The sequence below is a fragment of the Tursiops truncatus genome, chromosome 2, assembly GCF_011762595.2.
Source record: "Tursiops truncatus isolate mTurTru1 chromosome 2, mTurTru1.mat.Y, whole genome shotgun sequence".
NCBI classification, from domain to species: domain Eukaryota; kingdom Metazoa; phylum Chordata; class Mammalia; order Artiodactyla; family Delphinidae; genus Tursiops; species Tursiops truncatus.
Genome location: NC_047035.1, coordinates 61,594,916 through 61,609,889, shown reverse-complemented (window position 1 = coordinate 61,609,889; position 14,974 = coordinate 61,594,916). Strand labels below are relative to the sequence as shown.

The following is a 14,974-nucleotide window of genomic DNA, read 5'->3' as shown; positions in this document are numbered from 1 at the left end:
GCCCTGGAAATTACATAAATCTCATTGGTTAGAACTTGGCCACTAGGGCTAAACCTAGGTACAAGGGAGGTGGGAAAGGTAGTATTTTGCCAGGTGACAATGTGTCCATAAAAAATATATATACCATTATGGAAAAAGGGAAAAACATATTGGGAAACAACTAGCAGTGTCAACCACGGTTTGGGAAAAGGTTTAGGAACAAAGAGCTGTACTTTAAAATTATAGTATTTGCTCATTCTCAAAGATTTTGTTTTCCTCAAGTCTAAAGTTTATCTTCATCAGTTTCTAACTGGAAAATGCTATATAATCCCATGGTACTCAATGTACTATAACTGGGAGTCACATTTTAAAATACCATTCCCGGAAAGATACATAGCCATTGTAGGCTAGAGACTCTCTTCTTTAGAAGTCAGAACACACTCTCTAGGGCTTCCCTGGTGGTGCAGTGGTTAAGAATCTGCCTGCCAATGCAGGGGACATGGGTTTGAGCCCTGGTCCAGGAAGATCCCACATGCCGCAGAGCAACTAAGTCCGTGCACCACAACTACTAAGCCTGTGCTCTAGAGCCTGCGAGCCACAACTACTGAGCCCACGTGCCACAACTACTGAAGCCCACGTGCCTAGAGCCCATGCTTCACAACAAGAGAAGCCACCACAATGAGACGCCCGCGCACTGCATCGAAGAGGGGCCCCCACTCGCCACAACTAGAGAAAGCCCGCATGCAGCAACGAAGACGCAACACAGCCAAAAATAAATAAATAATTTTTTTAAAAAAAAGATTATTCACTAGAACATTTTTAAAAAAACACTATCTGTATACACGCAGACACACAAATGCAGAATTTAGCATACATGGAGCCCATCCATGGAATACGGTGGGAAGTTGGGAAGAGTTGCCTGTGGATACCAGATTAAGAAATCTTGACCAATAGAAGAGATTATAACTCTTGAACTATTCAAAAGACCTATTATTCTAGAATATTCTTATGCAGAAGTATTAGAAGTATTAAAGAAATGCTGTTTGCAAATGGAAGACTCTTATGTGCTTTAAAATCTGCGGGTCTGAGTATCACTGCTCTAAGCTCTCAGTGATTTATAACTTACAGATACCAAGGCATCATATCATTTAGGACAGATCTTAGGTTCTGATGCATTAGATTATCCTATCACCTAACAGAGCACTTCTAAGTTCCAAGGGACTTTAACTGGGCAGTATGGACAAAATAATTACTTGGGAAGCTTTTTTCAATATATTATTGTGATATAAGAACAACACTTAGAGGCCATTTATATTACAGAGTTCTGTTATTTGAGATGTAACTGTGAATCTAGGAGTTAAGGCCTCTGAGCTGTCAACATGCAGAAATCCATGCACTTTCCTCCTAGGAGCTTCCCAGGTTCACTTGGAACTAATTTTAGACCCAATTCTAAAAAGGTTGATAGGGTGGATATCTAATATCTTGGTTCACAGCAGATTAGAAAAACCAAACTAAGAGAATAGGGCAGGGACCTTCCTGGTGGCAAAGTGGTTAAGACTCCGTGCTCCCAATGCGGGGGCCCAGGTTCGATCCCCAGTCAGGGAGTTAGATCCCACATGCATGCCACAACTAAGGAGCCAGTGAGCCGCAACTAAGGAGCCCATCTGCCGCAACTAAGGAGCACACCTGCCACAACTAAGAACCCGGTGCAACCAAATAAATAAAATAAATAAATATTTTAAAAAGAGAATAGGGCAGAGGGAAATCAGAGATTATAGAAAAATGAAGAGCAATCTGCAACCTTCAGGCCACATTCAGCCTGCCTTGCAAATTGTAATAACTACAATATTCATGTAATGCTTACTTATGCAAGGCACTGGGCTAAGAATTTCATTACCCATTATCTCATTCATAATATCATAGAGATATTCTTATTCTCATCTTACAAATGAGGAAATTCTGGCACAGAGGTTAAGTAACTTTTGCCTGAAGTCACACTGAATATTTGAGATATTATTTGAACCTAAGTATATATAATTTAGGAGGCCTATTTCTGAATCACTAGCTATATTGTTTTTATGGTCTAATCTTTATTTCAGCTTTTCTAACCATACAGAAAAGATGTACAATTATTCAGAGTAAATAGCTTGTGGTAAAGTCAAAGGACTTTCATAAACAATGACTTGATAATATGTATCAGGAACTTTATACACCTGAAGTTAGAAAAATACTAACTTCAGTGCCATAAATTTTATTATGTGTAAATAGTGTGAATTTTCTATTTATCAAGTCAGGGTTTCTAGACAACAGCACCATTGACATTGTGGGCCAGATAATTCTTTGTTATAGGAGGGTGTCCTGTTTAATGCAGGATATTTAGCAGCATCCCTAGTCTCTATCCACTAGCTGCCAGTAGCAACTCCTTCCCCATTTGTGACAACCAAAAATGTCTCCAGACATAGCCAGATGTCCCCTGCAGGGCAAAAATGCCCTTAGTTGAGAATCACTGGTTTAAGTAAAAGAACCAATATAATAGTGAAGCCTATTTTAACTTTTGACAATCATGGAATGACAGATCTGGAAGAGACTTTAATCGATTTCTTATTTGACAGTTCAGGAGATTGAGATGTGAAGAGATTGAGGGCCTTGGCTAAATTACCAAACTATTTAAGGGAAGAGTTGGGTGGGAAAGCCTGACATTTCCTGACTTCAGAACTGATAATCTAGGCATTGATGTCTGGGATATTTCCCATAAATTGAATTGAATATTGTGGTTACAGTAGCCAGAGTGATCCTTTTAAAGCATATTTCAGATATTAGTCACCTGTTCTAAACCATCCAGTGGTTTCCTGTCATCCTTAGAATAGAATCCAATGTCTTAGCCATAGCCCAAAAGATCCTATGTAATTTGGCTTAGGGCTACCTCCTCAGACTCTTTTCCTAATCCTTTTCTCTTTTACCCTGCTCTTGTCACACTGATTTTGGGGGGCATTCCTTTGAACATTCCCAAGCATGCTCCCCCTCTTTGCATTTTGCTTTTCCTTATGCCAGGAAGGTTCTTTTCCTAGACATTCCCATGACTTGCTTCTTCACTTCTTTCAGGCCATCAACACAAATATTACTTTGACAGGCAGGCTTTACCTGTGTAAAATTGTACTTCTCCTTAATCTTTTCACACTTTATCTAGCCTGATTTATTTTTCTTCATTACAATTTCCAACACCTAGATATATTCTGTATTTTTTGTTTATTCTTAGTCTTTTCCTCCTTCTGAATGTAAAGTCCATGAAAATGTGACTGTAATACTGCCTGGCACATAGTAGGCATGTAATAAATAGTAATTCAGTGTATGAATCATAGTCATGCCAGAAGAACACCTCATACCCTTTAAGTAATCACTCCTCATTTACCCCTTTCCCAGCTTCTGGCAACCACTGATATACTTTCTGTCTCTATGGATTGGCCTATTCTGAATGTTTCATATAAAAGTTTCATATAAAAATCATACAATATGTAAACATTCATGTCTGACTTCTTTCACTTAGCACCATATTTTAGAAATGCATCCAAGTTGTAGGATGTATCAGTACTCTATTCCTTTTTATGACTGAATAATATTCCATTGTATGTTGCTTATTTTGTTTATCCATTCATTTGTTGATAGACATTTGGATTGTTTCCACCTTTAGGCTATTATGAATAATGCTGCTATAAACATTTGTGTACAAGTCTTATTTCTCTTAGGTATATACATAGAAGTGGAATTACTGGAAGCCATCACTGTTGGTTTGAGGATGTGAAGTGGTATCACATTGTGGCTTTGATTTGCATTTCCTCAATGACCAATGAAGTTAGCCATCTTTTTCATGTGCTTGTTGGCCATTTGTATATCTTCTTTGGAAAAATGCCTATTAAAGCCCATTCATTGCTCATTTTTTAACTGGGTTGTTTGTCTTTTTGCTATTGAGCTGTAAGAGTTCTTTGTACATTCTGGATATTAAACTCTATCAGATATATGATTTGCAAATATTTCTTCCATTCTTTATTTTCTTGATAATGTCCTTTGATGCACAAGTTTTTAATTTTCATGAAATTCAAAAGCTGAATAGTCTATTCTTTTCCCACTGAATGGCCCTGGGACTCTTGTCGAAGATCAATTAGCCATAGATACTTGAGTTTCTTTCTGGGCTCTCTCGTTGATCAATATGTCTATCCTTATGCCTGTACCTCACTATTTTGTTTAATATAGCTTTGAAAACTTTGAAATCAGAACAAGTAAGTTTTCCAGCTTTTCTTTTTCAATATTGTCTTGACTATTTGGGGGCCCTTGCAATTCCATATGAACTTGAGGATCAGCTTGTTGATTTATGCAAGAAAGGCCACTGGAATTTTGATAGGGATTGGACTGAAGCTGCAGGTCACTTTGCACAGTAGTACCATCTTAACAATATTAAGTCTTCTAATCTATGAATATGGACTGCCTTTCCATTTAATTATCTTTAATTTCTTTCAACTTGCTTTGTAGTTTTTAGTACACAAACCTTTCACTTCCTTGGTTAAATTTATTACTAGGTATTTTATTACTTTGGATGCTGTAGTAAGTGAATTTTTAAAAATTTCCTTTTGGATAATTCATTGCTGGTATATGGAAACACAACTGATTTTTGTATATTGATCTTGTAACCTGTAACTCTGCTGAATTCATGTATTAATTTGTTTTGTGGATTCTTTGTGATTTTTTTCTACATAGAATCATTTCCTTTGCAAATAGGGATAGTTTTACTTCTCTTCCAGTTTGGAGGCCTTTTATTTCTTTCTTGAATAATTGCTCTCTCTAGGACTTCCAGTACAATGCTGAATAGCAGTGATGAAATTAGGTGTTCTTGTCTTGTTCCTGACATTAAACATGTTACCTGTGGATATTTCATAAATGCTTTTTATCATATTAAGGAAGTTTCCTTCTATTCCTATTTTGCTCAGTGTTTTAACATGAAAGGAGGTTGAATTTTGTCAAATGCTTTTTCTACATCTATTGAGATAATCATGTAGGTATTTTTCCTTTGTTACATTAATATGATGTACTACATGGATTGATTCTATTATGTCAAAACACCTTTTTATTCCTCAAAAGTGAGATAAATCTCACTTGTTCATGGAGCATAATCCTTTTAATGTGCTTTTGAATTTGGTTTGCTAGTATATTTGCATTGTAAGGGATATTGGTCTGTAGTTTTCTTGTGATATCTTTTTCTAGCTTTGGTAGCAGGGAAATGCTGGTCTCATAGAATGTATTAGGAAGTATTTCCTCCTATTTTTTGAAAAAGTTTGAGGAGAATCAATGTTAATTCTTTAAATGTTTGGTAGAATTCATCTGTGAAGCCATCTGGTCTTGAACTTGTTTTTATTGGAATGGTTTTAATTACTGATTCAATCTCTTTACTTGTAGGTCTGTTGAGATTTTCTATTCTAGAGTAAGTTTGGGTAGTGTGTATTTTGAGGAATGTCTCCATTTCATCTAAATTATTTAATTTTTTGGCACACAACTGTACATAATATTCTCTTATAATTCTTTCAACTCCTGTAAGGCCAGTAGTAATGTCCCCACTTTCAGTTCTCATTTTATTAACATCTTCTCTCTTTTTTCTTAGTCAATATAGCTAAAGTTTTGAAAATTTTAAAACATTTTTGAAGAACCAACTTTTGGTTTAGCTAATTTTATTTTTTCCCCTATTCTCTATTTCATTCATCTCAGCTGTAATTTTATTTCTTTCCTTCTGCTGGTTGTTTTCTCCATTTTGTAATTCCTTAAAGTGTAAAAGTTAAGCTATTGATTTGAGATGTCTTCTTTTTTAATATAGTCACCTACAGCTATGAATTTCTCTCTGAGCACTGCTTTTGTTGCATCCCATAACCTTGGTATGTTGTGTTTTCATTTTCAGGTTTCTCAAGTTATTGATATGGGTTGAATTGTGTCCTCTAAAAAAGATGAGTTGAAGTTCTAATCCCCAGTACCTCAGAATATGACCTATTTGGAAATAGGGTATTTACAGAGTAATCAAATTAAAATGAGGTCATTAGGGTGACCCTAGTCCAATATGATGTATCCTTATAAAAAGGGGAAATTTAGACACAGGCGGACATGCACAGAGGGAAGACTATGTGAAGAGACATGGAAAATGCCACTTAATTACAGCTGTCTGTAGTATGTTTTGAATTCAGGAAGTGTGAGGCCTCCACTTTGTTCTTCTTTCTCAAGACTGCTTCAGCTATTCAGAGGGTTTTGTGGCTCCATATGAATTTTAGGATTTTTTTCTACTTCTGTACAAAATGCCATTGAGATTCTGATAGGGATTGCACTGAATCTGTAGATCACTTTGGGTAGTATGGACATTTAAAAAATATTGTCTTCCAATTTACAAGCATGAATGTCTTTCCATTTATTTGTACCTTCTTTGATTTCTTTTAAAAATGTTTTATAGTTTTCAGTGTACAAGTCTTTCACTTCCTTACCTAAGTTTATTGCTAATTATTTTATCCTTTTTCATGCTATAGTAAGTGCAATCATTTTCTTAATTTCCTTTTCAGGTTGGTCATTGTTAGTGTATAGAAACATAACTGATTTCTGTGCATTGATTTTTATATCCTAAAACCTTGCTGAAATTGTTTATTAGCTATAGTAGCTTCATTGTGGAACCTTTAGGATTTTCAAAGTATAAAATAATATCATCTGCAAAGAGCGCTAATTTTACTTCTTTATTTCCAATTTGGATGTCTTTTATTAGTTTTTCTTGCCTGATTGATCTGACTAGGAATCCCTGTTTTATGTTGAATAGTAATGGTGAGAGTGGGCATCCTTGCCTTGTTCCTGATATTAGGGGAAAAGCTTTCGGACTTTCACCACTGAGCATGATGTTTGCTATAGGCTTTTTATTATGTTGAGATAGTTTCCTTCTATTCTTAGTTTTGTTGAGTCTTTTTTTAAAAGAAAATACTAATTAATTAATTTTGGCTGCGCTGGGTCTTAGTTGTGGCATGCGGGATCTTCATTACAGCATGTGGGATCTTTAGTTGTGGCATGTGGACTTCTTAGTGGCAGCATGCAGGCTTCTTTTTTGGGGCATGTGGGCTTCTTAGTTGGGGCATGTGGGCTTCTTAGTTGCAGCATGTGGAATTCTTAGTTGCGGCATGCGGACTCTTAGTTGTGGCATGCATGTGGGATCTAGTTCCCTGACCAGAGATCAAACCTGGGCCCCCTGCATTGGGAGCATGGAGTTTTACCCTCTGGAACACGAGGAAAGTCCCTGTTTCATGAAAGAGTGTTGAGTTTTGTCAAATTCTTTCTGTTTCAATTGAGATAGTTATGTGGGTTTTGTCCTTTGTTTTGTTAATGTAGTATATTATATTGATTGATTTCTGTATGTTGAAAAATCCTTGCATTCCAGGTAAAAATACCACTTGGTGACGGTAGATAATCATTTTAATGTGCTGTTGGATTCAATTTGGGAGTATTCTGTTGAGGATTTTTTCATCATTGTTGATCAGGGATGTTGGTCTGTAGTTTTCTCTTTTTGTGACTTTGTCTGGTTTTGGTATCAAAGTATGCTGGCCTCATAGGATGAGTTTGAAAGTGTGCTCTCCTCTTCAATTCTTTGGAATTCTGAGGAGGATTGGTGTTAATTCTTAAATGTTTAGTAGAATTCTCCAGTGAAGCCATCTGGTCTAGAACTTTTCTTTGTTGGGAGGTTTTTGATTACTGCTTCAATCTTCTTACTAGTTATAGGTCTGTTCAGATTTTTTTATTTCTTCATAATTCAATCTGGGTAGGTTGTGTGTTTCTAGGAATTTGTCAACTTCTTCTAGGTTATACATTTTGTTGGCATATAATCGTTTCTGGTTGTCTCTTGTGGTCCTTTTAAATTCTGTGACATCAATGATAATGTCTCCTATTTCATTTCTAATTTAATTATGAGTCTTTTTTTTTTCTTAGCCTATGCAAGGGCTTATCAATTTTGTTGATCTTTAAAAAAATCAACTTTGGCTTCGTTGATTTTTTAAATTGTTTTTCTATTCTATTTTATTTATCTCTGCTCTAATCTTTATTATTTCTGCCCTTCTTTCAATTTTGGGTTTCCTTTGGTCTCCTTTTCCTAGTTCCTTGAGGTCTAAAGTTAGGTTGTTGACTTGAGATCTTTTTTTTTTAATGTAAGCATTTACTACTATAAACCTCCCAATTAGTATTCCTTTTGCTTCATCCCCTAGTTTTGGTATGTTGTAGTTTTATTTTCATTTGTCTCCAGATAGTTGCTAAATTCTCTTGTGATTTCTTCTTTGACCTATTGGTTATTTAATAGTGAGTTATTTAATTTCCATATATTTGTGGACTTTTCTGTTTTCCTTGTTGTTGATTTCTAGTTTCATTTCACTGTGATTGGAGAAGGTACTTTGTATTATTTCAAACTTCTTAAATTTGTTAAGACTTGTTTTCTGGCCTAACATATGTTGGTAATGTTCCATGTGTGCTTAAGAATGTGTATTCTGCTATTGTTGGGTGTAGTGTTGTTTATATGTCTGTTAGGTTGAACTGGTCTATAGTGTTGTTCAAGTTTTCTGTTTCCTTATTTGATCTTCTGTTTTGCTGTTCTACCTCTAATTGAAAGTTGGGTATTAAAGTCTCCTATTATTATATTGTAATCTATTTCTCCCTTCACTTCTGTCAATGTTTGCTTCATATATTTAGACATTCTAATGTTAGGTGCATGTATATTTATAAATTGTAACATCTTGCTGGTGAATTGACACTTTTATCATTATATAATGTCCATCTTTGTCTCTTGTGACAGTTTCTATCTTAAAGTCTTTTTTACCCGGGACTTCCCTGGTGGAACAGTGGTTAAGAATCTGCCTGCCAATGCAGGGGACATGGGTTCGAGCCCTGGTCCCGGAAGGTCCCACATGCCATGGAGCAACTAAGCCCATGTGCAACAACTACTGAGCCTGCGCTCTAGAGCCCGCAAGCCACAACTACTGAAGCCCGTGTGCCTAGAGCCCGTGCTCCACAAGAGAAGCCACCGCAATGAGAAGCCCACACACCGCAATAAAGAGTAGCCCCCGCTTGCCACAACTAGAGAAAGCCCATGTGCAGCACGAAGACCCAACACAGCAAAAAATTTTAAAAATAAAAATAAAAATAAATAAAAAGTTTATTTTATGTGATTCAAGTATGGCCATTCCTGCTCTCTGCAAGTTCTGATTGTATGGAATATCTTTTTTCTTCCTTTCACTTTTAACCTGTGTTTCCTTAGATCTAAAAGGAGTCTCTTGTGGGCAACACATAGTTGATCCTGTTTCCTCATCCATTTAGCCAATGTACATATTTGAATTGGGGCGTTTAATACATTTACGTTTAAAGTAATTACTAATAGGGAAGGACTTCCTATTGTCGTTTCCTTTTTTTTTTAAAGATTTAATTTAATATATATTTTTTTTTTGGCTGCATTGGGTCTTTGTTGCTTCATGCGGGCTTTCTCTAGTTGTGGTGAGTGAGGGCTACTCTTCCTTGTGGTGCGCGGGCTTCTCATTGCAGTGGCTTCTCTTGTTGCAGAGCATGGGCTCTAGGCATGTGGGCTTCAGTAGTTGCAGCACATGGGCTCAGTAGTTGTGGCTCATGGGCTCTAGAGAGCAGGCTCCGTAGTTGTGACGCATGGGCTTAGTTGCTCCACAGCATGGGGGATCTTTCTGGACCCATGTCCCCTGCATTGGCAGGTGGATTCTTATCCACTGTGCCACCAGGGAAGTCCCACCATTTTCTTAATTGCTTTTTGTATGTCTTGTGGTTTTTTTCCTATCCCTTTGTTTATTCTTGTCATTTTAAAATGTCTCATTGATTTTTTTATAGTGACATGTTTTGATTCCCTTCTCCTTCCCCATTATGCATATTCTATGTATTTTCCTTGTGGTTACCATTGCAATTACCTATAACATCTTAAAGTTGTAACAATCTACTTTAACCTGATAAAAAATTAATTTCAATTGCATATAAAAACTCTATTCCTTTACATCTCTGTCCCACCCTTTATGTTGACACACACAGAAGATGACTTCTTTTTATGTTGCATATCCATTAACACAGATCTGTAATTACTTCTCATGCTTTCATGTTTTAAATTCTATACCACATTTAAAAGTGATTGATGCATCTACATTACAATACTGTAGGATTCTATATTTGTCTATAAATTTACCTTTACCAGGGAGTTTTATATTTTCATACGGTTTTGTGTTATCATTCTTTCACTTCAACTTGAATGGTTTCTGTCAGCATTTCTTGTAGGGCAGGACTAGTGGTGATGAACTCCTTCAGATTTTATTTATCTGGGAAAGTCTTTTTCTCCTCTGTTATTCAAAGACAATTTTGCAGAATATAGTATTCTTAATTGGCAGGTTTTTTTTTCCTTCAGCACTTTGAATTCATCATTCCACTCCCTTCTAGCCTGAAAAGTTTCAGCTTAGAAATCTGCTTATAATCTAATAGAAGCTCCTTTGTACAGGACAAGTTGTTTTTCTCTTGCCATTTTCAAGATTCACTCTTTGTCTCTGATTTTTGATAGTTTGATTATAATGTATCTCAGTGAGGGTCTTTACATTTATCTAGTTGGAGTTTTTGAGCCTCCTGAATTTGTATGTGCATTTCTCTCAGATTTGGTGAGTCTGCAGTCATTATTTCTTCAAATAGGCTCTCTGTCCTCTCTTTTTATTCTCCTTCTGGGACTCTCATTATGCTTATGCTATTCTACATGATGGTGTCCCACAAGTCCCTTAGCCTCTCTTCATTTCTCTTCATTCTTTTTTCTTCTTGTTCCTCTGCCTAAGTGATTTTGAAAGTCCTGTATTCGATTTCACTGATTCTTTCTCTCTCTGGTGAAGAATTCAGTTTCAGGATTTGTTTGTGTCCTCTCCATAGTTTCTACCTCTTTGTTAATGTTCTCATTCGTTAATGTATTGCTTTCCTGACTTCATCAGTTATTGATCTGTGCTCTCTTTTAATTCACTGAGCATCCATATGATGGATATTCTGCATTCTTTGGTAACTCATGTATCTCCATTTCTTTAGGGTAGGTATCAAATTTAATTTATTTCTTTCAATGGGTCATGTTCCCCTGTTTCTTTATATGGCTTGTCATCCTCTGTTGGGACTTTAGCATTTGAAAAATCAGCCACCTCTCCAGTTTTTGTGGTCTGGTTTCATACAGGGAGGACTTTCTACAATCAATCCAGCTAGAGATCCTGGAGACCTCTTAAAGCCTTATCTGGAGATGTGACCACTTTGGGCTTATGCATGTAATCTAATAATTGAAGAGCTTTGCCAGTTTCTACTCAGGATCTCCCTCTGGCATCTGTCTGCAATACTGTGGCCTCTGTGGTGCAGTAGTAAGCTGTAGTACTGGACATCCACCTAGCTTCTGTCTGTAGTATGGTGGACTCTGGGGCACATTGATTGCTTTTGTTCTCAGCAGCCCCAAACTGGCCACCCATTCCTGTCAATACTTAGATTCAGGCAAGATAGAAACCAGTCACTCAGGCACTTTCTAGAAAATTCAGATCACTGGACATGTGTTCTACTCCTTTCTCTCCTCAGTGAGAAGATGGGAGTTGAGGGTTTCCTCCCAATCATGTTATATTGGGGGTGGAACACTTGCAAGTGAGTGCCACAAGATTTCCCACTAGGCATTGATGCAGTTGGTTTCACACTAACCTTGGGTGCAGGACCCACTTTACTGGTTTCTGGATTTCTCACAAAGACAATTGGCCCATGTATTATTGTTAAGTTTGTGTTTCCATGGGAGAAGGAGGGTATGGAGTTGCATATTCTGCCATCTTCTTAATGTCACTCTTGATTTGAATCCCTTTAAATGAATTTGTATTTATGATATAGATTATGGTCTGTCTTGGAATATTTTATGCAGACCTGAAAAGAAAGTGTATCCTGCTGTTAATAGGTGTTCTATAAATGTCAGTTAGATAAGTTGGTTAATAGAGTTGTGGTTGATAGTGTTGTTCAAGTCTTGTATATACTTACTGATTTTCTGTCTGCTTGTTCTATCAATTTTTGAGAGATGAGTGTGAAATCTCTGACTATAATTTTATATTAATTGTGAATTTCTCTCTGTGGTGCTAGCACATTTTGCTTTATGTATTTTGAAGTTCTGTTATTAGGTACATAAGAAAGAGAATGGTGGAAGATAAATAGATACTGAGATCAGGAGAGGATTAAGCTCAGAACTGCAAATTAAAACAAGATACCCTTTACAATAAAAATCTATCTATCTATCTATCTAACTAATCTTATAGTTTCTGTTTCTCTAGAGAACCCTGACTAATACACATGACATTCTCAGCTACTTGTGTGCATAGTTTTTATTCATTATTTCATTTCCACAACTGATTGGTGGTGGCTGGCACATTGTGGGAGGCTGATGATATTTGTGAACTTGACGGTATTCATAATCTGACATTCTTTTGCTCTCTGTAATAAAAAAGAGGTTCATTTTCTTTACCCTCTCATACTTATCCAACTTATAGGAGGGATAAGGACATAGACAACATCTTTGATAATTAGCTTGAGAAGAAAAGCTCTAATTGGTGCCTTTCATTCCTTATAGACTGGCAACTGTTAGCATATAGAGAATGAAAAATGTACATGTGAGTGATGGTGGTGGTGGAAGGCGGTTGAGAAAAAATTAGCTCTTTTGGTATGAAAAGTTCAGGAAAAGAACATTAAGGAGTAACCTCAGGTAAGTTGGAGGAAGGACTAAGGAGAAAAGGCATAATGTTTGCACTCACTGAATAAAAACAATGGAAGAAAAAACATGTTACTAAAAGGAAAGAAAACATGGATTTTCTCCTTACCCTGGAGACTTCTGGCATCCAGATAATGAGTTTTAAAAAACTAGGGTTAATGAACCTTTACCCCCCCCAAAAAAATAGTATATGCATGTTCTCTAAATTTAACCTATAAATTCATTATTTGACTTTTCTCAGTGTTGTGGTCACTATCCCCCCTTATTTCTTGTTATTCCTTAGCTAGAAAAAGCAACTTTGCCTCCTTTCTTTTACATAAATTTGAGTTGGCCTTAAACCTTTTCACAAATCATTTTTTCTTATTAGGGTACCCTTGCCATCTATTCTGACAATCTATATCACTCCTCTTCTGCCTCATATATTTTTATGGTACTTTTTGTCCATAAATATCTGATTCAGACCTTGACTGAAGTAAAGAAAAATGCATTTCTAATTTCAGACCTTGACTGAAGTAAAGAAAAATTCATTTCAAAGTAAAGAAAAATGCATTGTCCATAAATATCTGATTCAGACTTTGACTGAAGTAAAGAAAAATGCATTTCTTTACTGAAGTAAAGAAAAATGCATGAATCTAAAAACAAAAAACCTCTTCAGAGCACTGTGCATTCATTACAATATAATAACCAAGAGTTTGTGAATATTATAACCTATTTTCTTCCAACTAATTTACATCCAGTTTTTTCATGTTTTCTTTTTTTTTTCACTACTCTTTTTACTAAAGTGTAAGTTCCTTTCATTAACTTTAACCAGTAACTTGGGAAACTGTCAACACTTCATATTATGCCTGTTCTTCGGGGATGTGTAAGAAATCATCATTATTGCTTATTATGCAAACCCAGAGAGTCCCTGGCACATAGTACGTGCTCAATAACTATGTGGTGTCTTAAGGAGTTAACGTGACATTCGTAAAAGAAATACTCATCTGTAGTGCAAGAAAACCACATTTGAATTACTATCAGCTATAGTCCTTTCTTGTTTCAACAGGGAGGTACATGAATTGAGGACTTAATTTTTTAATTCTGGAAGGCTCAACATTTTGTCTTAAAGAATCCATATATTGAACGTTAAGTATCCATATCTCTTTTTTAAGTACTTAAATCAAAAGTTAACCATCTCCAAGTTTTAGTCTGAAGCATTCTTTGTCTAGGAGCTAGGTATTGCTTTTTGCTCATCCAACTGGAGTCCAACTGCGGCCTTTTTCATTCAACCATCCCTTCCCAGCACGGCCCTCTTCTCTCCCTGGGGTCCCCTTCCCACTGTCCCTCTCACCCCAAAACACACACAAACAAAACCGGAAACCACAATTCCGCCTGCTCCTGTGGAGACTCGACAACGCTCAAGTTAAGGCCACATGACACGTTTTTAAGCACGCCGTTTCCCTCCTCTAACCACATTAGGTTTTGTCTAAAGAATATTTTACTCTCACAGAATGCGTCCGTCGTCTCAGACCTGACAACCGTAGCGCCCTGCGGAGCAGCCGAGGGGAGACTACTAACACCGCCTTCTTACTTCCTGAAACTCCAGCGAAGACTTCCCAAGCTCGCTCAGTTGCCCAGAGCCCCGCCCCGCCCCACGTCCCTAGTGGTGCGGCACGCGCATGCCCGGTGCGCGTCGCCTGCCCCCGCCCGGCGCCTGCTCCGGCTTCTGCTCCCCTTGGGCCCCCTCGCGCTGCTGGCGGCTGGCTCCCTCCCCGGTCGCGGCCCGTGGGGACGTTCGCAGGCGAGCGCACCTTCCCGCACGGAAGAGCCCCGGCTGGGAGGATCCGAGTGAGCGTCGATTGGTTGACGTGGTGCCTGCGCGTCGGGCCTGAGAAAGTCTGGGCGAGCGCGCAGAGTCGGCTCCTGTGGCGGTGCGGGGCGCATCTCAGGTAAACGGGCAGGGTGGGACGTTTGGGCGACCGGAGAAAAGGAGTGGGTTGAGGCCAGAGCTGGAATTTCCGGCCGTAGCCTCCTTGGAGAAGGGGCCGCGCAGAAACTGCACCCGGTGAAGGTTGGCCCCGTGCGGCCGGGAGTGATGGGGCTCCCTCGAAGGTCAGCATCGTGGGGTCCTCCGGTCTTCTTTCTGGGCGTGATTTCGGCATCTTCCCCTGTTTCCTGTTACAAGAGTTCTGCAGCTGAGCATATATTCAAGGGTGTAGG

General features: G+C 37.8%; 2 protein-coding genes across 9 annotated transcripts in view; one reads left to right on the top strand and one right to left on the bottom strand.

Moving 5' to 3' along the window:
- SLC25A21 (solute carrier family 25 member 21) overlaps positions 1 to 14,514 on the bottom strand; it is a 543,072-nt gene extending 528,558 nt beyond the window's left edge. The window contains exon 1 of the mRNA XM_019924011.3: positions 14,286 to 14,514. The gene's annotated coding sequence lies outside the window, so the exon portion shown is untranslated. The remainder of the gene's footprint in view (positions 1 to 14,285) is intronic.
- Positions 14,515 to 14,519: 5 nt separating this feature from the next.
- Positions 14,520 to 14,974, top strand: part of MIPOL1 (mirror-image polydactyly 1) — a 315,627-nt gene continuing 315,172 nt past the window's right edge. For 2 of the 8 annotated variants that reach the window (XM_019924002.3, XM_073800538.1), the window contains exon 1: positions 14,530 to 14,703. The gene's annotated coding sequence lies outside the window, so the exon portion shown is untranslated. Of the gene's footprint in view, positions 14,704 to 14,974 lie in introns of all 8 variants that reach the window. The other 6 variants (XM_073800541.1, XM_019924006.3, XM_073800542.1 and 3 more) reach the window with 6 other exon arrangements.